Here is a 26,345-nt window from a genome sequence, read left to right on the forward strand (position 1 = left end):
ACTCATCACAAGGTATGTAAGTAGTAGCATATCTGGAGCTGGGGCTAAATTTGATCACTTCAGTAGCTGAATCCTCCTGGCAGTCATTCTTTATTTGTCTCTGCAATCAACTTTGGCTGCCGGAGACTCTTTTAAGTATTCATTTATTCTTTCACTCAGTCAATATTGAATAGTTGTTGTGTGCATGGCACTGTGCTTGCTATTGGAGGAGTGTGGATAAGAGGGCGAAATCATGTATAATCCTTGGCTTTATGGTACCTATGATCAGATAGGGAAGACAAAGGGTCCACACACTTAATTCATCCTGCAGTGTGTGGTGGATCTCAAAGCTATGGGGTGGGCGGCAATTCAGAAGCAGAGTTTTAGCTGGTATGGTGATCTGCTTTAGGAAAGAAGTGTCTGGCTAGAATGTGGACCTTTGTTTAAGGTAAAGGCAATGGAAGACTCTCTAGGAAGTGGGGACAGTATGACAAAGTGGTAGAGATGGAGAATCTAGGAATAATATTATGCAGGCTGAGATTGCTCTAACCTAGGAGACCGGTGGGAGCCTTGATGGCATGGTAGACACAGATGCTGACCTTGTAAGGCAGCTCTGTCCAGTGATGCTGGGGCAGGCGTCTGGAGGACTGTGTCCCCAAACTCATGCTACCTGTCCACTCTGCAGGCTCCCAGTCCACACTGCACTGTGCAGGGGCTTGCAAAGCCAACTCGCGTGTCCTCACATGCCCTTTTAATTCCCTGTAGTCCCACTTCCTCCAGCATAAACAAGCTCACTATTTCCTATGTAAATGAAAAGCATCTAAGGCTTGGCTCTCTTCCAGACATCAGTGTGGTCCAATACACATCTTGAAATATAGAAGGTTCAATGTGTTGCATTCTTATTTTTATTGCTGTTTAACTTCTAAATGGCAAATCTTCCTCTATTGTAAAAGTTAGGGGAGACTTGTCCCTCTGCCACTGTTTGGACAAGTTCTGGGAAAACAACAGACAGATGTGACCCAAGAAAGTAAATTATCCAAAGAGTCACTTACTAAACATATATAAAAGAAGACTATTATTAAAACATTTCAGAGCTCTCGAAAGTGAGACTCTCATGAGTTAACTTCTCAAATATAGGAGAAACACCAAATCCTTAGAATGTCCAACAGTCTTAAAAGTTAAATAAGAACATTTGAATTTCCATGCTGAGCATAGAGGATTCTTCATGCAACTCTTGGCTGAAACAGTGCTGGAACCCAAAATAGAACAGAAGCAAAAGTTTAAAATGGTATTAAAATGTTAATTTCTCTCCAGTACTTACACTTTTAACAGTTTTTGAACTCACTGAGTTGAAAAGAATGGTTCCAATTTTGCCACAATAGGACCACATCTGACTTTCAGTCTGGAAGAAGTGTTTTGATTTTGATTTACATTTAAATGAGGTCCGTTGCAGATAGAAGACTTAAGAGATGTCCTACCAGGAGATACAGGTTCTGACTGACGAAGAATCCAAACAGAGAGAAGGAACAAGAGGGCCTACCAAGTAGCTGATGATCTTGGTCTTAACTTGTCATCTCAACAGGGATAAATGCTGGTCTAAGTGAAATGTTTTGGCCTCCCAAGAAGAAAGGAAGTAGAACAATCCAAGGTAGCATGGATATCTTCACCATTATTTATGAGCTTTAAAGCTAAATGAGGAAGCTCCAGGAAATTTTGATGTAGGTCTCTTCTCTAGGTGGGAAATGCATAGTCACCTAGTGAGTGGGAACAGCTAAGTGCTTTTTGGTTTCATAACCAAAGCCTTGTTTACTTATTTATTGGCTCTCTTCTAAGTAACTAAGGCTGAATGTGTAGATTGTTTGTAGGGTGACTTGGAGTGTAGCAGACCTATGAACAATAAATCAGCATTCATGTTCAGGCTAGACTCTTCTAACATTTCAAATACTCCTTTATTAAACTTTTCTTGGAAACTTTTCTTTCTCCCAGGGTATTACTGTGTATTGGAGGAAGATTTGTGTGTGTATGTGTGTGTGTGTGTGCCAAACAACATTTGGTAGGCTATTGAAATAGACTCATTTAGTCAGTTAGGTTGACTTACTTCAGTCCAATTGAATGACTGAAACTGAGAAGGAAAGTGAATCTCAATTTTCAGCTCAGCTTGTTCTGAGCTGACTCCAGGTGCTCGTAGGATGATTTCAAGGCAAACATCTTAGTACATGAGGGGTTTTGTAGCCAAAACAGCTTGTGCTGCTTTCTGACAGGCCATTTTGAAACACCTATAAGCTACTTTGCACAATGAGAATAAAGCAGCAGTTCCTGGGAGACTCAAAATGATCTGTAAGTAGACAGAATATGCCTGAATTTAACTGTGGTTGTTTATCCTTTGTATCTGATTTCCGATTGTCAAGCCCCATGTCTTTGGGAAACCTACAGTACGGTTCTCTATAGTTATACCCTTTCATCCTAACTAGATAAGAGCTTCTGAGACTGAGCTGTCTGGGTTTGCTGGCACCTAGAGTCAGTAGCTCTTGCTTGTGTCTACTGAGGAATGTCTTTCATGAAGCCAGCAGAAGCAGCTCCTGGGAAGCTGTTGTTCTCATTTTCCATGATTGGCCTCACACAATCAGTTGTGTAGGAAAAAAATGAGATGGGATGGAGGGACAAAATAATAAGGGGCTAGAAAATATTTTCTTTTGTAGACAAAGCCTGAAGAATCCGATTCAAACTCTATTAGATAAGTTGGGGACCGAGTACATAAACTTGGTAACAAGAGAGTAGCTAGAAAAGATCCTCACTCATTGAGCCACACACCCATGTTCTGACCAGAAGAAGGCTGTTGTATCATTATTCTAGCATTTTCTCCTTGACTAAAGGGTAATGTGAACATACTGTACTTAGGAGACAGGAAGGCTTCATTTCAGTTCAGTTCAGTTCAGTCATTCAGTCATGTCCGACTCTTTGCGACCCCATTATTCACAGCACGCCAGGCCTCCTTGTCCATCACCAACTCCCGGAGTTCATTCAAACTCATGTCCATCGAGTCAGTGATGCCATCCAGCCATGTCATCCTCTGTCGTCCCCTTCTCCTCCTGCCCCCAATCCCTCCCAGCATCTGAGTCTTTTCCAATGAGTCAACTCTTCGCATGAGGTGGCCAAAGTACTGGAGTTTCAGCTTTAGAATCATTCCTTCCAAAGAACACCCAGGACTGATCTCCTTTAGAATGGACTGGTTTGATCTCCTTGCAGTCCAAGGGACTCTCAAGAGTCTTCTCCAACAACACAGTTCAAAAGCATCAATTCTTCGGTGCTCAGCTTTCTTCACAGTCCAACTCTCATATCCATACATGACCACTGGAAAAACCATAGCCTTGACTAGATGGACCTTTGTTGGCAAAGTAATGTCTCTGCTTTTGAATATGCTATCTAGGTTGGTCATAACTTTCCTTCCAAGGAGTAAGCATCTTTTAATTTCATGCTTACTTGGTTAATATTGCAGAGAACTTAGTTTCACAATCTGGCATCATGACAGATTGTCCAACCAGCTTTGTGGAGATTGTATCAACATCCACCTCTATAGTTTCTTAATCCTTCAGCAAATCAACCCTTCTGAGGACTGGACTCTTCCAAGATATTGACACCAGATTCAGGAACCTGCTATTTTCTGTCCCCACTTTTTTTTTTTTTAATGGGAGGAGGAGCCAATGTAATGGCTCACTTTACTAGAAAGAAGAAATTTTATACCCATATTTTGGGTGAGTTAATGCAGGGGCTCAGTGGGCCAGCTGGTGAGGCAGCAGCTTTTAATGGGCTCCACACCTAGGACATGGCTAGGCCCTGCCTTTGTGCAGCCAGAACCAGATGACAGGACCTTTTTAATTAATGGCAGTACTGTTGTCTTCTTGACAAGTGTAGCCCAATTTCTGCTTGTTGGTGATGGAGAGGACTAAATTAGGGTCTTTCTTGCTATCTGAGACTGCCTTTGGGGCAAGCATATTGTATGAGCCCAGCCCTTGCATATAGTGAGCATGATCTTCCTCTGCAACCCATCACCTGCTCATCACCAGTAGGATCACCACCTCCAGATGCCATGGAGCACACTGTGGTGACTCCATTAGAACTGTGGGCCTTTCGGGCCAGCGTGCCAGCTCTGTGGAATAACCTTGAAGTCATCATGCTAACTGCAAACACCCTTTCTGCCCGCTCTTAGTCTCTGGTTATTTCTTTACTTTTCCTTATATGTTTTCCTAAAAATCATCTTCCCATGGCTACCACTGGAGCATACTTCCCCTCTGAAGTGTAATCTCTCAAGAGGGTTTAGGCTTTTATTATAGATAAGAGTAACCTATGGATTGAAAAAGAAGTATACGCTTTTTATACTGAAAAAACATTCCCAAGACAATGAAATACAAAAGGGTTGGCAACCTGCTTAGAATTAGGGGTGGGAAAGGGCACATGGGAAATACAAAGAGAACAAACTTCTAAAATGCCTCAAAAATTGTTCTGTCTTGTCAGTAAACTTAAATTCAATTCAGCAAAAGTTTATTTTGCACCTTCTATATGCAAATCAGACAAAGAGACATCATGATTAAGGGTACCTGAGCTTGAGTGAACAGGTTGCGTTTAAAGATCACAAGAGGGACTTAGCTGATGGTCCAATGGTTAAGATTTCACCTTCCAGTGGAAGGAGTGTGAGTTTGATCTCTGGTTGGGGAGCAAAGATCCCACATGCCTCACAGCTAAAAAGCCAAAACATAAAGCAGAAGCAATATTGTAACAAAAAATTCAATAAAGACTTCAAAAATGGTCTACACACAAAAAAATCTTTTAACAAAAATAAAAATCAAAAGACTGCCCACGATGGTCAATATATAAGCTACAACAAGTGGTAGTGGTTGGAGGGGGAACAATGAGCAGGATCCAGCTAGATCGTGAGGTGCTTTAAGTACTCAGAATTTGCTTATGATATTATAATTGACAGATGCTATAGAAATATTTTTTAAACAGAGACTTGATAAGATCATGTCTGTGTTTTTGAAGATGATGCTGGTCACACTGTGGAGGATGAGTTAGAAGGAGGCCATGAGTCTAGTTATGAGGCTTTGCTTCTTGGGAGGTGATAGAACCAGTCTCCGCCCCCACCACCCACCCACAATACTGATTTCATTTGTAGGGCCTAGGGCAAGAGCATAGATGAAGACCACCCCTCTCCCAAGATCCTAGTCCACTGAGGCCTACCCTTTTTTTCCCCATCTCCTGTGAGGGTTCAAGGCAGTCACATGCCTACATCCACATGTCCAGACTCCATCTGTCTACCCCCCCACCTCAGCCAACAAACAGCTAGCTCTCCATCACAGCTCAGACCTGGGTGGGGGGCGTGCACCTGGGTTGCATTGTCTGTTCTCAGAAGAATATTCTCTTGTATGAGGCTGTACAAGCCCCCTAGATATATTCTGGGCTATTTGGGTGGGAATCCCAGATCTGAGGTGCCCAGTGTGTGGTTTACAATCAGGGGGTGCGTGTTCCAGATTGGCATATACCCTGGCCCTATGGGCTCCTTGCCCTGTAGGAGGTTTAGACAGGGCCCTCCAAAACCCAGGACCCCCATAAAGGGCCCTCGGTGTATGAGCTCTGAATTTAGAGAGGTACTGGAGAAAGATCCAAAGTTCATATTTAGGAAATACCACCCATCACCAATATGTAGAGAAGCCCCACAGAAAAATCACACCTTAGTACACCTGAATATGAATTAGACAGAAAAATCCTGCCTCTGACCAAGGTCTGGATACCATCACACTATTCTCTTGTTATAAAGAGAAAATACTAGAGTGATAATAACACAAATTCCATGCTTTTCTAATAAACTCTCCAAAAGATTCCAGTTACTTTTTTCTCCTTCTTTAAATGAGCTAACAAGCAGATTGAATTTCCTCTTTATCTGTCCTTTGAATAAAAAGGTCTAAAAGAATGCAAGGCATTCCTGACCTCAATCCACACCTAAGAAACTCTTATTTCTCTTTACAGAACCATTGCTTTAAATAGCTATATAATGGTGTATTCTAGTTGCCTGTATGTGTGTGAGGGGGTTGAGAAAGAGAGACAGAAAACAAGCAAGAGAGGATAAAACAAAACAAAACAAAAACTCTGAAGAAGGAAGTTTCCTCTTTATTATCATCTCTCCATTTGTCAAACTGGAATATAGAGCTGAGTATTAGAGGTTCAGAGTTTCTAGTTCTGAAGCTCTATAATGACTCAGTAACATGGCCCAGTCAATCAGTTTCTCTGTTTATTTTCCTCTTTTGCAAGATGGGAGTAGCACACTGAACCAGAAGAAAAGTGAGGCTGACTTTGAAAAGCAAAGGAGGCCAGGACTCTGAGTATTGCCTTTAGGAAGTCCTACTACTGCCCTCTCTGTTTTTCTCCAGTTTCAGCATCTGAGTTGGTATTCTGAGATAGGAATAGAGAGTGAGGGAAGGCAGGATCCTTGGTAGGGGAGTACTGTTTGTTTTCCAGGACAGATGCTCCCTCTGGTACCAGAGGAAAGCTACTTGATCTTATGGAGGAAAGAAGTAGTGAACCCCTGGGAAGGACAGGAGATAGTATCTCTGTGTCCACAATAGGCTGAACCTTGAACCACTGTGAAAATGCTTGGTCCTTGTAGGGATGGCTGTGCAGGGAAGAGCTGTGTGCTCAGAGCTGTGATTCTGGTAACTCATGATATTCTGGATCAAAACCACTCTTGAGGGAGCAGGATCATATTCCCATGAAGATCCAAGGTGGTCTCTGTAGGGACCTAAATCAGCAGCCGGCCAAGGTGACAATGCAGGTCCAACACCAGGTAATATGGTGAAAAGCAGAGGCAGGTATGGACTTTTCTGACGTCAGGCTCGCTATCCTTCAGGTCAGGGTGTCAGAATCGCCTCACCCCTCTCCCAGGCCTGTTGCATGTTTTAAAGAGGGTGATGAGAAGAAGATACCAGATGTTGTACTAATTTGGTACTGGGGGCTGAAGACAGATTTATTTAGGGGAAAATGAAAGCTGTGTGATGCCAATGGTACCTTAAAAGCGTGGAGCTTTTTGTTTCGGTTACATGGATCTGCATTAGCGCTGGTTGGTTTTTCCTTTTGCCCTGTATTTTCGGTGATGTTGTTTTCTTTTTGGCCTGTTTCTGTTCTTATTTTGCACATAAAAAAATTGCACACTGGCCTGTCTGGCAGACAGATCACATTGGGGAAATAGGACATGTTATTGTTGTCAGTTAACTTGTCTTTCACCAGTGCTGGACATGGGTTATGACCTATGCTCTCAGCTCTTGCTGGGAAATTACCCTTGAGGACCATGTGAGCAGTAGTGCCTTGCTGCTCTCCCTCCCATGTCTCAGGCCCAATACATTTGGAGGAAATTCTTTTGTTCTTCATAGGAAACAATATTGTATTGTTAACATACTTTTTCTATTAAGTTACAAATTGCACTGTTTTATTGCAATGCTACCATTAAATATGTTGAGTCTCCTAGGAAAGATATATCTGAAACACAAATAAGAAGGGTAATTTTGTGAATAAATTATTAGCCTACAAATAATTTTGGCTGGCAACAGGATAAGGAATGCCTCCCCACAAATAAAATATCAATGGCAAGATGGCAAGGCAGGGCTTGTCTTTCCTGCTGAGGGGCATAATGAATGATTCTGTTTTATAGTTATTTCTAAAGTGTAAGCATTTTCAAATCACCAATACAGTGTTTGGTCCCAGGAGGACAGTAGGAATTTCTGAAGGTTGCCTCACTTTCCAAGTGCAAGTTGTTCAGAGAGGAACACTGTGTCCTGCATCCCAGGTTGGACCAGTTGGGCCCACTGAGAACAGTGTAGACTTGATTTGACTCAGAAAGATCAGTGATGTACCCTAACTTGTTATATGACCTTGGTCAAGTCACAGAACCTCTTTGTTTTGTTTTAATTTGTATAATTTTGGCCTTTGGATAGATCGGGTTGTGTTGTTTTGTTTTGCTTGGGAACTCTCCAAAATCTGTTCTATTGAAAGGAAACAGAAAAAACATTTACTAGGACTTTCATAGGTATTGCTTAGGCCTCTGAGTCATCAAGTTTGGATGAGCTTATTTTCCTCATCTTTATTAATGCTTGGAGCTGTTTGTCAGAAGCAGTAGACCCACAGGCCTATGTTCTAAGCTTCTTACCTGGTACATGTTGGCGAACAGGAGGCGAGCTACTGTACTCCTCCGCTCTAGGAACTGAGGCTGCATGAGCAGCTCTGGGAGGGCACATCCCAGGAAGGCACTGTGCAGCCCAGGGCACAGGCATTTGGACCCAGAATTGTCCCACAATATTGTGAAAGGAACAGTTTTATGTTTTTTGCTCAGATTCCCAAGAATGTCATGAAATATAAAAATGAGATGTCCAGATTTCAATAGTTTACTTTTAGAACAGAAATATACAGCATCTGTTCAGTTCAGTTCAGTCGCGATTCTTTGCAACTCCATGAATCACAGCACACTAGGCCTCCTTGTCCATCACCAACTCCCGGAGTTCACTCAAACTCATGTCCATCGAGTCAGTGATGCCATCCAGCCATCTCGTCCTCTGTCATCCCCTTTCCTCCTGCCCCCAATCCCTCCCAGCATCAGACTCTTTTCCAATGAGTCAACTCTTTGCATGAGGTGGCCAAAGTACTGGAGTTTCAGCTTCAACACCACTCCTTCCAGTGAACACCCAGGACTGATCTCCTTTAGGATGGACTGGTTGGATCTCCTTGCAGTCCAGGGGACCCTCAAGAGTCTTCTCCAACACCACAGTTCAAAAGCATCAATTCTTTGGCACTCAGCTTTCTTCACAGTCCAACTCTCACATCCATACATGACATAACCAAACATTTTTTTTTCTTTTTCTTTTTTTAAGTGTCTTAATCCTTTCCTCCTTCCCAGGTCATATGCTAGGGTAGATGAGAGAAGTATAGGGTAAGGAAGTGATTACTATTGACTAATCTCTTCTAATGTGTCAGGTACTATACCAGATGGTATTGACAAGGTTTTATTTAATTCCTGAAATATCTCTTTAACGTAGCTCCATTATGATTCCCATTTCACAGCTGAGGAAACTGAGGCTTAGAGAATTAGTATATCTAACCCTAAATCACAAAACTAATATGAAGCAGAGTCAGAATAAAACCCAAATCTGTATCAGTCCTTAGTATTTGTATTTCAATTCTGTACTTTTCCTTTCTATTAATTTTCCTTCATTTTTTGGTAACCTCTTTTTCTCCAGTGACTTTCCTCCTCATTCCTCTAATACACTCAATTTGCCCAGAGATCAGCATTTCTAAGTCTCTCCCTGTCTCTTTCTCTCCCTCTTTGCTGTCCTGGTCCTGTTCATTTAGCTGGCTGCTAGCCAACCTAATAAACTGAATTCTATCACGAGGCAAGGATAGAGTATTTTACTCTTCCAGCATAAAGTCTACATTTTATATTAATTTTCAGTTCCCATGGGAGACTTGATGTGGAGGGTACTTTGGAAAACCACAAAATCAGTCTACCTCAGTGAACCCACAAAAAGTGTGTGAGTGTATGTTTCTAGTGATAGCTGCGGGAAGGTCCTTTCTAGTTAATAATGGTGTATTTTACTGCACAGTGGACTGTGAGAGGGTGTTAAATAAAGATTTTCCTTTCCTCTCTAGTGTGAGGGTACATATAAAAAGCCATTTTGAGTGTGTAAAGGGATTTTGACTTCTAATAGGACTTCCTAATTGATTTCACTTTTGATTGAGATGCACCCCATCCAACTGTATTGGTATAGAAATCCCCAACACTGGCCTACATAGGGTATAGGTTGTAAATGCACCAGTCCCCCATGTTCACCCTAATATTATTCTGTTTCTTGTGTGATATTACGTAGACATGAAAAAAAACCTTTAAGTTTAAATTTCTTTTCCCTTAGGCAAATGGTATGAATGTAATCTTTGAGTTTCACAAGTCCTCCACCAAAAGAAATAAAAAAAGAAAGAAAGAAACAAAGAAGAAGTCTAAAGAATCTGTCTCAAAGACAGATTTTGGTTGAAATTGTCTTGTCATCAACTCCCCCTCCCTCCCACATCTTTGGAGTGATTTTCTACAAGCAAAGGACCATTGCCTAAATGGAGGGATTCTCCATCCTTAGAGCATAAGAACAATGTCAGGAAGAGCAATACCTTGTCCTGCCCTGTAGTGTCCAAACTGGTTTTCCATCATCTGTGATCATCTTCCTCCACTGAGGTGTTCTCCAAACACTGAGTGTGTATCACACTCCCCTGGAGGACTGCTTAAAGCAAGATTGCTTGGCCCCACCCCCCACAGTTTTTGATTCAGGAGGTCTAGGGTGGGGCTGGAGAATTTGCATGTCTGACTTGTTTCCAGGTGAATTCCTGCTCTGGGAATTCCACTTTGAGAACCAACCATTGCTCTAATCTAATTGTATGCAGTGTCCAAAATAAACTTCAAGAATTATAAATTAGATAATGTTGTTTTCTTGTTAAAAATCCTCACATGTCTTTCCGTTGTACTTAAAGCAAAGTCACGCTTTTCCAGGCCTGCAAGGCCTTGTGTGGGTGGCCTCTGCTTACTTCTTCAAGCTCATTGTCTTCTGTTCCCTCTTCTTGTCCACAAGGCTCAATCCCTCGGCCTTCTCCAAGGTTGCCCTTGAAAATGTAGAGCTCTTGTTTCCCTTCAAGACCTCAGGCTCTTCATTCCTCCTCTGTTACCCAGCTGATTTCTTCCCTTCCTTCAGGTTACATGTCCAATGACCTCCCGAAGCTTTTACTGCCAGAACCATCCAGTGGAGTCACTGCAGTCACTCCTCACCATGTCACTTTATTTCCTCTATAGCAGTTAGCACCATCTGAAGTGAGATGATGAAACCATATTAATTCAATTATTTAATGTCTATCTCCTGCTCCTAGGGTATAAGATCTGTGAGGGTAGGACCTTATCTTGCTCATAGCATCATTCCCAGTGCCCATAGAGGTATTTGATATGTTGTGGGTGCTGGGGTAATTTCTGTTGTATAAATAGTAGGTTTAAACAAGGTAACTGAGTTATACTCCCTAAGTAGGGAAGACTTTGGACCTATCTGGCTTCTACATTGGGCATCCCTTGTGGCTCAGAGAGTAAAGACTGCCTGCAATGCTAGGAGACCCAGGTTCGATCCCTGGTCTGGTAGATCCCACTACCAGAAGGAAATGGCAACCCACTCCAGTATCCTTGCCTGGAAAATTCCATGGACAGAGGAGCCTGGTGTGTTATAGTCCTTGGGTTCCAAAGAGTCGGACATGACTGAGCTTCTACATTGTGGTTGGAGGTAGCTAATCAGTGAGAATAAGCCAGCCATGTCTAACGGTTGAGCACACTGGAAGCAGGACCAGCCCAGAGAGGCTAGTCTGGATAGTATGATCTTTGAAAATCCATGATGCTACTGATGCTGCTTCCACCACCCAGAAGTCTACCAACCCAAAGTGTGGAGGCTTGGAATGACAAGGTTATTTCCTTGACTATTTTCCCAAGGTTGATCTTATAGCCATGATTCATCTTGGAGTCCATATGGTTTTCAGGAGGGGTACACTGAAAAGTTACACCTGAGACAATACTCAGTCCTCTTTGATAGCTCTAAGAGAAGAAAGATTCCTAGAGCTTGGGCCGACTGTCTGGCCCCTGGGGAAGAAGTCTGGTGTTCATGTCCATGTCTGTCACTGGACAAGGCTCAGATTGAGGCCTCAGCATTTCACTCTGGGCAAGAAGAAAGGGTGAAATTTCAAAGTGGGCAAGGGGAATATTTTGAAAATGAAGATTCTTCGGTGTTCTTGAATCCCCCATAAACACAGTGAAACAGAAAAGTGATCCTCCCACTCAAAGCCCTCAGAAGCCCTCAGGATTTCCGCTCCTACTCCATCCCCTCCAGCAGTGTTATTAGTGTAGCTGAGCTTGTGATGCAAGGCAGATAAAGTGACTTTAAAACAGTTATGGTAGTATCAGAGTCCCATATTAGAGAAACTGCCAAAAAAAAAAAAAAAAAAAAACACACCGAAAAACAAACCATCTCTCAGCATTCTGCTCACTTTGCAAGAGAAAAGTCTCATCTAGGCCTGACCCAGGAAAAATGCAGATCTGAATATTGTCTGGGACTGTCTAGACTGGGAATAGTCCAGCACCAAGGAAGAGTGAGTAGCTTCAACTCTTTCTAGAAATAGACTCATTTCTGGAAAAGAATTGCTTTTTCAGGTGATAGTCCCTTGAGAAAGAAATTCTGGTCCTAATCATATTGATGAAAGTAATAGATGCCCATGCACAACTCCGGGGGCACTGTTCAAATGCATCCTAAATGCCATCTCCAGGAAGAACACTTGATCAGAGTGACAGTGCTTCTAGTTTGCCTGTAACCCTGAGGTGGTTAATTTTATGTGTCAACTTGGCTAGGTTAGTGGACACCCAAATAGCTAGTAGAACATTCTTTTTGGGTATGTCAGTGAGGGAGTCTCTGGAAGAGATTAGCATTTGAATCAGTAGACTGAATGAAAAGTTCACCCTTACCAATGGGGTGGGCATCGTCCAATCCACTGAGTGTCTGTAAAGAACAGAAAGAGGGAAGAAGGGAGAATTCTTATTCTGCTTCAGCTGAGATATCCATCTTCTGCCCTCACACATCCCTTCTCCTGGTTCTTGAGCTTTGTGACTCAGGACTTACATAATCAGCTCCCTGATCTCAGGCCTTTGGACTTGGACTGATTTACACCATGGCTTACCTGGTTTTCCAGCTTGCAAATGGACTTCTTGGCCTTCATAACCAGATGAGCCAATTTCTATAATAAATCTCTTCTGGTGTATATCTATATATTTCTTATTGGTTTTGTTTCTCTGGAGAACCCACTAATACATCCCAGCATAAATTTTCCACAATGCCTCTCTTCACTCTCTGTAGTCTCTGGATAATTATTAATGCCTTTTTTCTCTCTCTGAAGTGTTGCTATTTGGACAATAGGCTATATTGCCATAATATTGATTGGGTATACTCATTCTCTCTCAAGAGTTACTAAATAGACCTTCATCTGGAAGTCTCTAGAGCAGTAAGTCCAATAGAACTTTCTGCAACAACAGAAATGCTATTTTTATGTTAATACTGTAGCCCTTAGCTGCTTGTGGCTATTATGCTGTGTGAAATGTGGCTAGTGCGACAGAGGAACAAACTTAAATTTCTATTTAATTTTAATTAATTTCACATTAAAATGTAAATAGCCCCATGTGACTGATGGCTACCATATGGGACAGCACAATTCCTGAGGCCTTTTGTTTAGTCTCCCAATCGCTTCTCCTCTCCTTTGGTAAATTCTTTCAGGAATAATCACTATTGTACCCACCCGTTTCTAAAAAGGTAGCGGACAAGAAGAGATGAGAACCAGATAAGGAAAGTGGAGTACAATGATATTTATTTGGTGAGTAAAGGACCAGAACCAATAATTTTTTTATTTCTGTCATTTTGGTTTATCTGGGTTGAACTGAGGAGGAACGGCCTGCTGAGGTTTGAGGTTGCTGATATGATAACCCAAGCAGGTGAGAGTACAAGACAGGAGTTCATGTCCCAAGCTCATGTCCTCCATGGTTTGGATTCTTCTTAGCAAGCCAGATTTGCTAAATTGAGGCTGGGGAGTTTTGCTACCTGGAAGTTTTTTTTTTTTTTTTTTTGGTGGGGGGACATGCTAGTTAAGTTTTATTTGGGGCAAAATGAGAACTGCAGCCCAGGAGGCAGTGTTTCAGACAGCTCTGACGTAAGCAGGGAGCTAGGATACATAGGTTTCAACAAAGGGCAGGTAGTTGGGAACATAAAAATAATCAAAATATTATTATTAATTAAAGAAAACAAGATACCTAAAGTTAAGGAATTTAGCACTTTCCATGTATGGGAAGATGCAAGAGTCTGGGCTTATTGAAATCATTCCTTTGATATGCACCTCAGGTATCTGGGGCCAGTATTCTGTATTTTTCATATCCTGAGTTTCCTCAGGAATCACGATAGGGAGTGGCTGTAGTCTGAAAGTTTTATTTTTAAAACAGATTTGGATAAAACTACTACTAAGAGCACTGGTGGACCTATGGATATACAAAATGTGATATACACATACAATGGAATATTATTCAGCCTTAAATACGCAGGAAGTTCTGATACATGCTGCAACATGAATGGACCTTCGAGGACCTTATGCAAAGTGAAATAAACCAGATACAAAGACAAATGCTGTATGATTCCACTGAATGAGGCATCTAGGGTAATCAGGTTCATAGAGACAGAAAGTAGAACGATGGTTGCCATGGTCTTGGGGTAGGAAAAGGGAGGAGTTAGTGTTTACTGGGTTTAGGATTTCAGTTTTGCAAGATGAAAAAGTTCTGGAGATAGGTTGTACAATGTGAATATATAATACTACCGAACCCTATGCTTATAAACAGTCACGATGACAGGTGTAATTTTTATTTCCACAGTTTAAACAACTGTTAAGAGATATGGCAGTTCTAAGATTTTGTTGGCTTCTTAAAATTTAATTGGTTCATTTAAAAAAGGAATTTTTAAATAAATAAACAGAAGATTATAATGAGTTGGGTACTATAACCCCTTTTGAAAGTGTGAAAGTGTTAGACACTCAGTTGTGTCTGACTGTTTGTGATCCCAGTGAACTGTAGCCCGCCAGGCTTCTCTGTGCATGGAGTTTCCCAGGCAAGAATACCAGAGTGGATTGCCATTCCCTTCTCCAGGGTGTCTTCCCAACACAGGTATCGAACCTGGGTCTCCTGTATTGGAGGTGGATTCTTTACTGTCTGAGCCACCAGGGGAGCCCATAACCCCTTTGGCTTCCCTCAAAGATCTTCCTATGGAAAAGAGAAAGCTTGTTTGTTTGTTTTTTCTAGTAATAAACCCATAGAAATTTGAGGAAGAAAGAAAACATTTATTGAGCATCTACAATTTGCTTGGTACTGTGCCTGGCCCTTTCACAAATATTATCTCATTTAATATTTATAATAATTGTTTAATTCAGCTTACAAATAAGTAAACCCAAGGGACAAGAGAGGCTCAGTTACTTGCCTAAAGTCACACAAAGCATTGATGCTAATAAGAATAACAGCAAGGATGGTGTTTGATGTTTATTGGGCCCTGATTGCTGGATCTCTGACTGCCATCCATCATGTATAGGTGATGTGACTGGGACTTAGGTTCAGTGATTTGCTTGAGGTTACACAGCTGTTTAATACCAGAGCAAGGCTAGGACCAGAGGCCATATCAGTATTGTTTCCAGCTATCTTGACCTTGGGGAAAGAAGCATAAGCCCTGTTTAACTGGAAAACAAATTTATGTATTGGGATAGCTCCTTCAACTGAGAATTTTAGTAAACTCTGAATCAGTTTCATGAGTTGATATTTCCCTTTGCTTTAATGCCTACTGAGAGTCATCTAGACCAGGAATGAAGAGACAAGGCAGTGACTTTCCTGGATGTGATTTTAACACATGGTGTACAACATGCAACTTTAGAAACACACCATTCTGAATTTTCTGGGTTAATGTGTTGGTAACCGAGTAGCTAAAGGAAAAAAAAAAAATCATTCTTATTTTATTGCAAAGCATTTTTAATGGCTCCAATGGGTATGTCTGACTTGTGGGATGCCACCACATTTCAAGAGAGTAATAAATGGAGGCATGAAGTTCTTGTCTAGGATGAGCTGAAAAGTTTTCTGGGTTCCACCCTCTGTCTCATGGTTAATTCTTTCTTGGTTTTGAGTAAATACCATTGACTCAGAACAAGGCCAAGCACCAGCTTGACTATGATGCTTGCTCTTCCTTTGCCTTCCTTGCTTTGCTTTTGCTTCTCCTCAGTTCAGGGTGGTAACGGCGTGCTTTTATTTTATGATCATTCTCGGTATCAGAGCTAAACATAGAATCTACAGAAACCTCAAAAATGTCCTTCCAATTTCCTGCTAGAGTCTAGGAGAATTAAAATTTGGAATTAATACATGACATGTCACAAAGAGTTGGTAACCTGGAGATAAACATGTCACTTTCCTCCCTCAGGTGTAGCTTTGCCTAAAGTGATAATAAAGGGGAACTTACTGTGAGAAGGCAGTTTACCCTACTACTATTGAACCAGATATTCAACTGGTTTTACAACCCAGGTTGTAAAATGAACTAAACTAGTATTACTTATTTTCTTTCAGCATTAAAGAAATGAATCTGTCTGCTTTTAAGGTGGTTATTGCAGTATTTTGGAAGAGAAGTCACCCTGAAAATTTATCTTTTCTGTGCTTTGAAACATAACATTGCCCTTCTTTGAGAAAAATCAAATGTGCATGACAGACACACACACACACATGCATAAGCACTCAACATGCTTTAGCCCCTTTCTTCTCCCTGCAACTAAGAGGATATATAGACAATAAAATGCCATCCACACAATTCAGCAACATTCACTGTGGACCTCTATCAATATTTACTACCAATGGGCCCTGGGGCTTCTTCTTGCAAGACTACTCTGGCCTCTAGTCAAAACCTTTGTGTTCTGACTCTGATTCCAACACTATTCAATTTCCTGACCATGGAAAAAGATTTTCACTAAATTTCCCCTCCATAAACCTTGAATTGTAATAATAAATGTTTCCTCTCACCACCTCCTACCCCAGGGACCTCCTGGTATCTAGGAGGATTCAGTCATATTTGTGAGAGACCTTGTACCTGGGATTATCTCTTGTACATGGGCTGATGTTCAGGTCATTTGGTTTTTCTGCTGTATTTAAGGATATATTTCCTTGGATCAAAGCTTGGATAGGACTTCTCAGAGATTTAAGTTTCTATTTTTTGACATAGTGCCTGAATTGGAAACACTTTACTTCTGCATTTTGTCAATAGTCAGTCATTACTTTATACTCAGTTTTGATACTGTTCATCCTACCTTCCATTTAAATTTGTGTCACCTCTATGAGCAGTCTCTGAAATAAGACCAGATATTTACTCTCCTAATTCCTGGTTCAGTGCTGTTTCTGTTCCTATGTGTGTGGTGGAGAGAGGGGCATGAACAGAGATAAATGACTGACCCCTAAGGTTCTTGTTGTGGCAGAAGAACAAATTGTTGAAAATGAGATAATTTTGTCCAAATGTGATATATGGTTGTCTTGATCTCTTCTCTGGTTGGCCTTTCCTTTTGAAGGAGGGCAAACCAGTGATGTTTGAGCTCCCAGAGGGCTTTGGTATAGTAGGAGAAGATGCCCATGTGCAGGCATGCTCTTTGCAACCCCATGGTCTGTAGCCCACCAGTCTCCTCTGTCCATGGAATTTTCCAGACAAGAATACTGGAGTGGGTTGCCATTTCCTTCTCCAGGGAATCTTCCCAACCCAGCATCATATCTGTGTTTCTTGCGTCTCCTGCACTGGCAGGCAGGTTCTTTACCAGCTGAGCCACCAGGGAACACAAAGAACCAGTCCAAGACTGTGGCCCAGTGCTGGAAGGTCACATGAGAGGAGACTGAACACTGGATTCCCTAGGGGTCAAGACCAACATTCGCACAGTTTGTGACTGAATTTTTACTGGTCTTCTGGCTTCAGGTCTTTCCCTTGATCTTTGAATAATATAAATGACATGGTGGACATTCTGCTGCTTAAAATCTTGCAGTTGCTTCCATTGCCTTAGACCAGGACACCAAATTCTTAACTCCGGCTAGAAAGGCCATGTATGGCCTTGTCCCTCTTGACTCTATAACCTTATTTCACTCTCTCTATTTTCCCCCACTATTTTCCAGTCACATTAACTTATTTTAGTTTATTTGAATTTGCCAAACTCTTTCCTGCCAGATCTGCAGTCATGTTGTTTTCCTTGCCTGGAAAGCTGTCTGTTTGACTCCTACTAATCCTTCAGGGTTTAGTTTAAATATCACTTTCTCGGAAAGACCTTTCTTGTTGATCTATTTCAGAGCATTTTGTTTTCATTTGTGGTACTTATCACAAGTTGGAATTATATGTTTATCTAGCTTTAGGATTACTATCTGTCTTAATTGTTGGATTTTAAGATTTGTAGACATAGGAAAGAGAATTGTTTTGTCCACTACGGAACCACCAATAACTGACACACAGTAGGCATTCAAATAATGTGTGTATGTGTCTTGGGTTTAAAATAAAAATAGACAGTTCAGACACATATCACATACAGCAAAGGGCCAAGAAATGAGATAAGCAGAGGCAAGCTGTCAAACACCAGGAAACCCAGGCCTTCAGAAGCAAGGTTGTATATCAAAACCTGGCAAATAGGACAGTACTGCGAAATTTGTGTGCTCTAAATGCAGAGGAGGAATACAGATAAACACTTGGGAAAGCTGGAAGTGCTAAGACAGCCTTGGAACCTAAGCAAAATAGTAGGTGGTTATCACACGACCCTAGCAATGAAGGGGGCCACAAGACAGAGCAATGTCAGGACTCAACGAGGAAGAATCTTTGAAGACAAGAGCACCTGGCTTTCACTGCAGTGATTCAGCTTACAAGCCCTTGTTGAGGGTCTTCTACAACAGCTGCCAGGCCTGGGTGGGCCTGACATCCTTTTTTTGCCTTATAGACTACTTGGAGTATCTGCATTTGATAAGCCACTTTTGCTGTATAAACTCAGTCTGCACAGCCCTCATCCCAGCTAACACCAGCCATGCAAATGCTGCTTGACAACTTTCAGTATTCACTGTACAGTTCGCAATTATGACAGCTCCTTTCTGTTCCCAGAGGCATTTAGATGGGATGATAGAACATTCTTATCTATTTTAAATGAGTTGTATGGGATTAAAAGATCCTGGGGCTGAAAAGCCCACACAAGTAACAAAGAAAGAAAAAAAATATTCCAGGCTGCTTTGACAAAACGGTTTTTTGCTTTGTAAAGCTAACCCGCCTTATCAGAGAAGAGAGGCAAAGAGGAATGGCCTGGCATCTTACTGGGTTCATGAAACAAAGGCTGTTTGAATGGGACCTTCTAGACTGCTTTCAAATTATTTACCTTTCTTGGGTAAACTTATCAGCTTTGAATGAATGGGTTACTATTATCATTATTGACCAATCTTTTTTTTTTCTCAGTTGTTCTTAAAGTAGGAAAAGACACAAGCTAAGACAAGATCAACTCAGTTTTCTTTCCATTTCTCCCTCTAATTCAGTACATACTTGTTTCATTGAGGAAAAGGAAAGATTTTCAACTTGTGACATGAAATTGGCCCAGTAAAAGTTCATCCCACACCCATGGTCCTACATTTTGCCTATGTGGATACTTTGGAGGAAAGCAACTTCTGCTGTAAAAGAGAGTAAGCAATAATGTGTGAACTAGGATGGGTTTTCCCAGGAACAAGTTTTATGGGTGACCCAACATAGCAAAACCAGAAGGGAAAAAAGCAACTGTTAACTTTGGCCCTGAGAGAGCTCAAAGCCCTAGTGGCTGAGGGCTGGATGGACATCCTGGACAGACAGACTGACCTAGCTGAGTTGAACATCCTATCCACTGCAGATAAATACCCAGGGAGCCATAAATACTTGTATTGAAGGCTTCTCATTGTAGCATCATGATTCAGCAGGTAAGCAGCGAAGGCCCAGCTCATGGGCACCCTGTGAAAATAGGCCTGGAGTGGGTGATAGGCTGCCCACATGTTTTAGAAGAGAGGTAAAAGTACTTAAACAGAAGGTAATGATGCCTGTTTGAGCTGTAGTTGGCAAGACACGTGGAAGAGTATGACAGATTCTCAGTTTCACTGCACACTCAATCAGAAAGGAAGGAAGAGACACAGCAATTACTTCTGGAAATAGTACACGTTATTTATTTGCTGTGGATTCATCAGGATATTGCATTGTGTGGTTATAGAATGCTTCTTAATGAAAAGCCTCATGAGGAGATGGATGCCCTCTTATTTTATAATTTAATACACGGTTCTTCAGTGAACACAGATTTAGCAAATGACTTTGGTCTTTAGGGACAGAACCAGAAAATGTTATTTATAGATGTGCATCTATGTGTTAGTTGCTCAGTCGTGTCTGACTCTTTGCGACCCCATGGATTGTTGCCGCCAGGCTCCTCTGTCCATGAAATTCTCCTGACGAGAATCCTGGGGTGTGTTGCCCTTTGCTTCTCCAGGGGATCTTTCTGACCCAGGGATCAAACCCACATCTCCTGCATTGCAGTCAAGAGTCTTTACCGTCTGAGCCACCAGGGAATGTGGTTCTTTTCTTTTTTGCCCCATTCCATCCTCTTCTCCACTCCCCGTCCCTGCTTTTTTCCCAACTGCTTCTGAAAATAGCCCAGCACTAGATAATTCCCTTGGTATTCCTCAGGGATGGAACAGTCATTTCCAGTCAGCAATTCAGCTGATCAGGAGAAAATTACACAGAGGAGGAGTAAACAAGAAAATAATCAGAAACCCATTTTGAAGTTTTTTATCGAAAAGCAGGCACGTCTTCCTCCTCCCTCTTCTGAAGAGCACTGCCTCACACACATCTTCCATCTGCCTCGGAGCTACCCCTTTCCTTCAGCTTGTCTTGATGCTTCAAAGGGAATTTGCAACATCTTCTCACCCAAGCGTAATTTTTTTAGGAAAAAAAAAAAAATTCCCCCAGCTATAAAATGACAGCTGGGCACACTGAGTACAGAGCTACTTGGAAATTACAGTTCTTGCCAACTTGGATAGCCCAGCTTAGACTATTTGAGTTGAGTCTGAGGGTTTATAAACCATGCTTTGTTGGATTCTCAGGGTGAGAGGAAATTTCTTAACCAAGAGCTCCTCATGGAAAACATTGTTTCTATAACAGCCTGAGGTCAAACTCTGGGACTAGCTAGCAAGAATTCCACTGGCAGCGTTGAATTGTCTTGAGGTTATAAAAGGAGAAAGGAATCCCTTTCCCCCTTGGTCCCCTCCAAGATTCAGGGGGGCCTGGATTCTGAAGAATTTTGTCTGCCTCAGCCTTTTCTGAAGCATTTGTAGAATCAGACAGTATGAATTGCAGCTGAGGTTGTCTTTGTGGTTAAAGAGCTCTTGGGCCTGAGAAAGCGCTGTGTTTTCAATTTTCAGAAATACCTAATCAGGTAAGGAAAGATAGGCCCAGAGGAGCTGCAGACCCCAAAGATCTTGCTGTATGTGCTTAGAAAATGATAGAGCATCATATGCTATGTTTTCACAGCTAGTTATTTCCTATGAAATGGTCCCACTGGGACACTCTTAGAGCAGTTGGAAGTTAAATCCTTAGGAGACAATGGTCACAGGCATTATAAAATCATCACGGGGACTTTCAACTATTTTCAGATCTTATTTAAAGAAGTTAAGAAGAAGTAGCTCTTAGCACGTTTGGGGCTGAGAAAGCCCAAACATAAGCAACCGGGGTATTTGGGTGGAGAGGGAATACTCACCTGTGAATGAAGATACAGCACCAGAGAAGAAGCTCTGACTCAGTCAGCAACCCTCTTCATTGTTTTTCCATCTGACATGTCTAACCTCTGCCCTCCGAGAGGATGAGTGAGTGGAGCAGGAAGAAGGCCCACCTAGTTAGAGAAGTCTGAGGTTTCTGTCATGCGACCTTTGGGGCTGGTTGTAGAATCTGCCTCAAGAGCAGACCAATACAAGATGGCCAGGGTCTCCCTAGTAGTAGATAGCAGGGCCACGCTCTGCCTTTGAGCTCCAAGGATGCTGACTGGTACAAACTTGCTGAATGAAAGTAGGAGGGAAATGAAGGTGGGGAGAGAGAGAGAGGTCTGAAAACCATTTGACTTACTGACTTGATTTTACGGAATGATGGCTTTGAGGAATCAAAGAACTGGGGAGGGATTTAAAAATACATTATTTTCCATCATAGGTTATTACAAGATATGGAATATAATTCCCTGTGCGTGCATGCATGTGTGCTAAGTCACTTCAGTTGTGTCTGATTCTTTGTGATCCTATGTACTAGCATGCCAGGTTCCTCTGTCCCTGGGATTCTCCAGGCAAGAATACTGGAGTGGGTTGTCATGTCCTCCTCCTAGGGGTCATCCCAACCTAGAGATTATACCCTCCTGCATTGGGAGGCTGGTTCTTTACCACTAGCGCCACCTGGGAAGCCTCTAATTACCTGTCCTATGCAGTAAATCCTTATCTGTATAAAAATACATATATATGTATAAAACTTAATCACTTAGCTGTATACCTGAGACTAATACAATATTAGAAATCAACTATTTCAGTTCAGTTCAGTCGCTCAGTCATGTCCAACTCTTTGCGATCCCATGAACTGCAGCACGCCAGGCCTCCCTGTCCATCACCAACTCCCGGAGTTCATTCAAACTCATGTCCATCGAGTCGGTGATGCCATCCAGCCATCTCATCCTCTGTCATCCCCTTCTCCTCCTGCCCCCAATCCCTCCCAGCATCAGAGCCTTTTCCAATGAGTCAACTCTTCGCATGAGGTGGCCCAAGTATTGGAGTTTCAGCTTTAGCATCAGTCATTCCAATGAACACCCAGGACTGATCTCCTTTAGGATGGACTGGTTGGATCTCCTTGCAGTCCAAGGGACTCTCAAGAGTCTTCTCCAACACCACAGTTTAAAAGCATCAATTCTTTGGTGCTCAGCTTTCTTCACAGTCCAACTCTCACATCCATACATGACCACTGGAAAAACCATAGCCTTGACTAGAAGGACCTTTGTTGGCAAAGTAATGTCTCTGCTTTTTAATATGCCATCTAGGTTGGTCATAACTTTCCTTCCAAGGAGTAAGTGTCTTTTAATTTCATGGCTGCAGTCACCATCTGCAGTGATTTTGGAGCCCAAGAAAATAAAAGTCTGACACTGTTTCCACTGTTTCCCCATCTATTTCCCATGAAGTGATGGGACCAGATGCCAGATCTTAGTTTTCTGAATGTTGAGCTTTAGGGTTAATACTTTATTTTCTGTTTTAATCTTAAATAAGTCTCCCTTTGTATTTTGGACTTACCCAGTAAAAGGATTTTATTAAAAGTTTAATATGTGAAAACAGTAGGTTTTTGGAATTTGCTATCTTCTTTCATTTATTCTCTGACATACAGCCACCTTCTGTCCCACTAGATGGACCTCAAATTTGGGAGATGAGAAAAGAACTGACTCTTAGAATGAGATGATTTGAGGCGAAGGGTTTAAGATGTCCCTTTGTGGGGCCCTCTCAATAGCTCTCATTTTTCTATCCCCTTACATTTCAGTCCTTATTCAGGGGCAAAAACCATTGTCTAAACTGTCAATATTTTCACAACTGACCACCGTGTCTAGGCAAGTGATAGAAATTCACCTGGATATGCTCAAGGATTATAGAGCAAGGACTGCATGACTGAAATCTAGAGAGGGCATGAAATTAAGCCAGAGAAGTGAGATCTGAAGACCTTTTATGTCATGTGGCTCATTGCCAGGTCCTGAAATCCTCTTCAAGTGGTCAGAACCAGAGACGAATCAGTCATGAACATGATCTAGACAGTGCTAGGGACATGAATATATGGGGGGAAGGGGGCTGGGACTAGGTTCTTGACCGAGTTTGGGAGGCATGCTCTAATTTCTTACACTATATTGATTTGCATGTGATTATTAATACTCAGTGCTGGGAGTTCCATGGTGGCCTCGTGGTTAGGATTAGATTTCATGCTGTGGCCTAGGATTCAATCCCTGGTCAGAGACCTGAGATCCTATAAGCTGCATGGCCTGGCCAAAAAAAAAAAAGGCTTAGTCCTGATTTTCAAATGTCTTGTATTAGTACTTTGATTTTTTTTTTTAACTTGGACTTTTAATGACTATGCTTTTGTGAGCCATTATCTATTTTTAGATATGAAATACATATGATCCTGTAATAAAATTTCACTGGGCTCATTTTTGGAAAGACAGCTGGGGGATTCATTATATGAGAGATACACAGTAGTATGACACTTTTTGAACCCCTGTTCTCAGACATGGTGGTGATGCTGAAGAGGAATCAGGCATGTGCAAATGTAGGGCACTTGATTCACCTGCCCAGAATGACGTGGGTGAGCAGGGATTCCATGAATGCCCTTCTTGCTGTGGACAGTATTCTGAGAGACAGAATCTTATTTCCCCTAGCACCTCTGATCATCATAAGTGGAGGTAAAATAAGATCCCCCCGAATTATTCTGCATCAAAGGAGATAAAATAAGCCATCCTTTAAAAAGCAATTTTGTGGTGAAGTATATCTTTAACTACACTTTCCTCCTTGTAATTTGCTGTGGTCTAGATTATGTTCATAATTTTGAAAAGTTTCTGGTTCTGTTCACTTGAAAAGTTCCTGGCAATGAGTCACATGACAGAAAAGGCCAGATGTCTACCTCTCCAGCTTCTGCTTTTGTTCTCTCTGTGCTTTGGGCACATTGAACTCCAGGGCCTGAAGGTACCTGTCCTCCCCTTCATATATGCTGTCCCTTCTGAGTCAGACAGTCTTGCCTTACCATTCACTGGCTAATTCCAACTCATTCTTTGTTGTGTGGAGGGGGAGCCTTTCCTAACCCCGGGCTGGCCTAAGAGCCTACATCATCCTGTGTTCCCTCAGGCCCAGTGCTTAACACACTGGATTGGCAAGGCTTATCTACCTCTCTGTGTTCTGTACTAGAACCCTGGGAAAGCTTTACTTCCGTTATCTTGCCTCAGTGTCCTTATTTGCAAAACGGGCTTATCAGTTATACTGACCATGGCACATGTGAGGAGTAAAGGATCCAAGTGCAGCACTAGGAGGTTCTTTGGCACATGCTAAGTGCTCAGCAGATGTTAGCTGTTATTTTTATACTTGAGGACAGGGGCTGTACGTATTCTTTCTATGTTCTTAGAGTGCTCTAAGAGCACTGTGCCTCCGTGCTGGCACAGAGTAAGCTGCCAAGACGTATTTATTAAATACCTGGGAGGAGGTCAAGAACTCTGTAAGGGCTATGAATGGACTTGGGAACACTTATGCCTCTGGTAAGATTCCTGTGGCTTTTCAAATACCCAGACTCACTCAAGTTTCTCTTTAATGGATCTTTTTAATGGATGGTGGCAGCATGGCCTTGACCCAGCACAGGCATAACTGGAGAGCTCTGTGGAGCAGATGCGTCTGCTCTCAACAGTTGGGAGTCTGCTGAACTGCTTGAGAGGCACTAAATACCCAAAGAGACTGAAGCTTGGAGAGATCTGAGAGGGACTGACCCATATCCACTCACTCAAAACATCTCAAGAAAGATGGTAAATGCAAGAGGCAATGTGGCCATGTAATAGGAAAAGGGCCTAGTTTTGCATCTCAGCTCTGTGATGTAATCAGTAGTAGTCTAGTTATTAAATTCTCTCAGCCTTAATGTCTTCATCCATAAAATGGGAATTACGGGCTTTGAAGTTAGATGGACTTAGTTTGGACTAAGTTAGATGGACTTTAGTTTGAAAATTAGTTTTAATCTAAAAAAGAGTGGATATATGTCTATGTCTAACTGATTCACTTTGCTGTACAGCAGAAGCTAACACAGCATTGTAAATCAACTATATTCCAGCAAAAATTAATTTAAAAAATAGTTTTGCTATTTACTAGTTTATAACATTGAGCCAGTTATCCTTCTTTAAGCCTTGGTTTTCCTCTTTAATAAAATGGACATAGTAACAGAATGTGATAATAAGGTTGTAGACCAGGTTAAATGAGACATATATAGCACTTAGTAGAAGTGCTCAATAATGGAAGCCTTGCCTGACTGTAGTGGTGCCATAATTTCTTGAAATACAGCAACTACATGAGTAAAAAGAATTCTGAATTTTCAGCAGAAGCTTAAAGGCATGTCTTTCCAACCTGAAACAGTACACATTCCTCTTAGGAGACAATTTTATTACAATGGATGGCAACCCAACTGGAGGCACTGATATCCAATTTGTTTTAACTCTCTGTGGCATTCAGATTCATTTCTTAATATTCTGTTTGCCTTGGTGATTTTTTTATTATAAGTGCTTTATCACACAGAGAAACACTTCAGTGACCATCTTCTCCTTAATAAACCATGTCTTTAGACACAACATTCTGCAATACGATTACAAACAATTACTGTGTATTCTTCTTACTAGGAAAAGCAATGGAGCAAGTGATGTTAATGTTATTGGGATTTTGCCCAGCTCAGCTGAGTCTCAATAATACTTGCCTCTAGGAAGTGCCCGAAAATGGAGGGTGAATCTCATTGCCAGCCCGACTCAACATTCTTCAGACTACACTTTTGCATGTTTCATGTCTTGGAAGCAAACACTCTTAAATTGTTCCATTTTCAACTGCTGGATTGCATTCCATCTTGAGATCACTCTGAGGGAAGGAAAAAGAGAAACTTAGCAAAATTTTTGGTTTAGCTGCT

Source organism: Bos taurus, chromosome 8 (genome assembly GCF_002263795.3).
Source record: "Bos taurus isolate L1 Dominette 01449 registration number 42190680 breed Hereford chromosome 8, ARS-UCD2.0, whole genome shotgun sequence".
NCBI lineage: Eukaryota > Metazoa > Chordata > Mammalia > Artiodactyla > Bovidae > Bos > Bos taurus.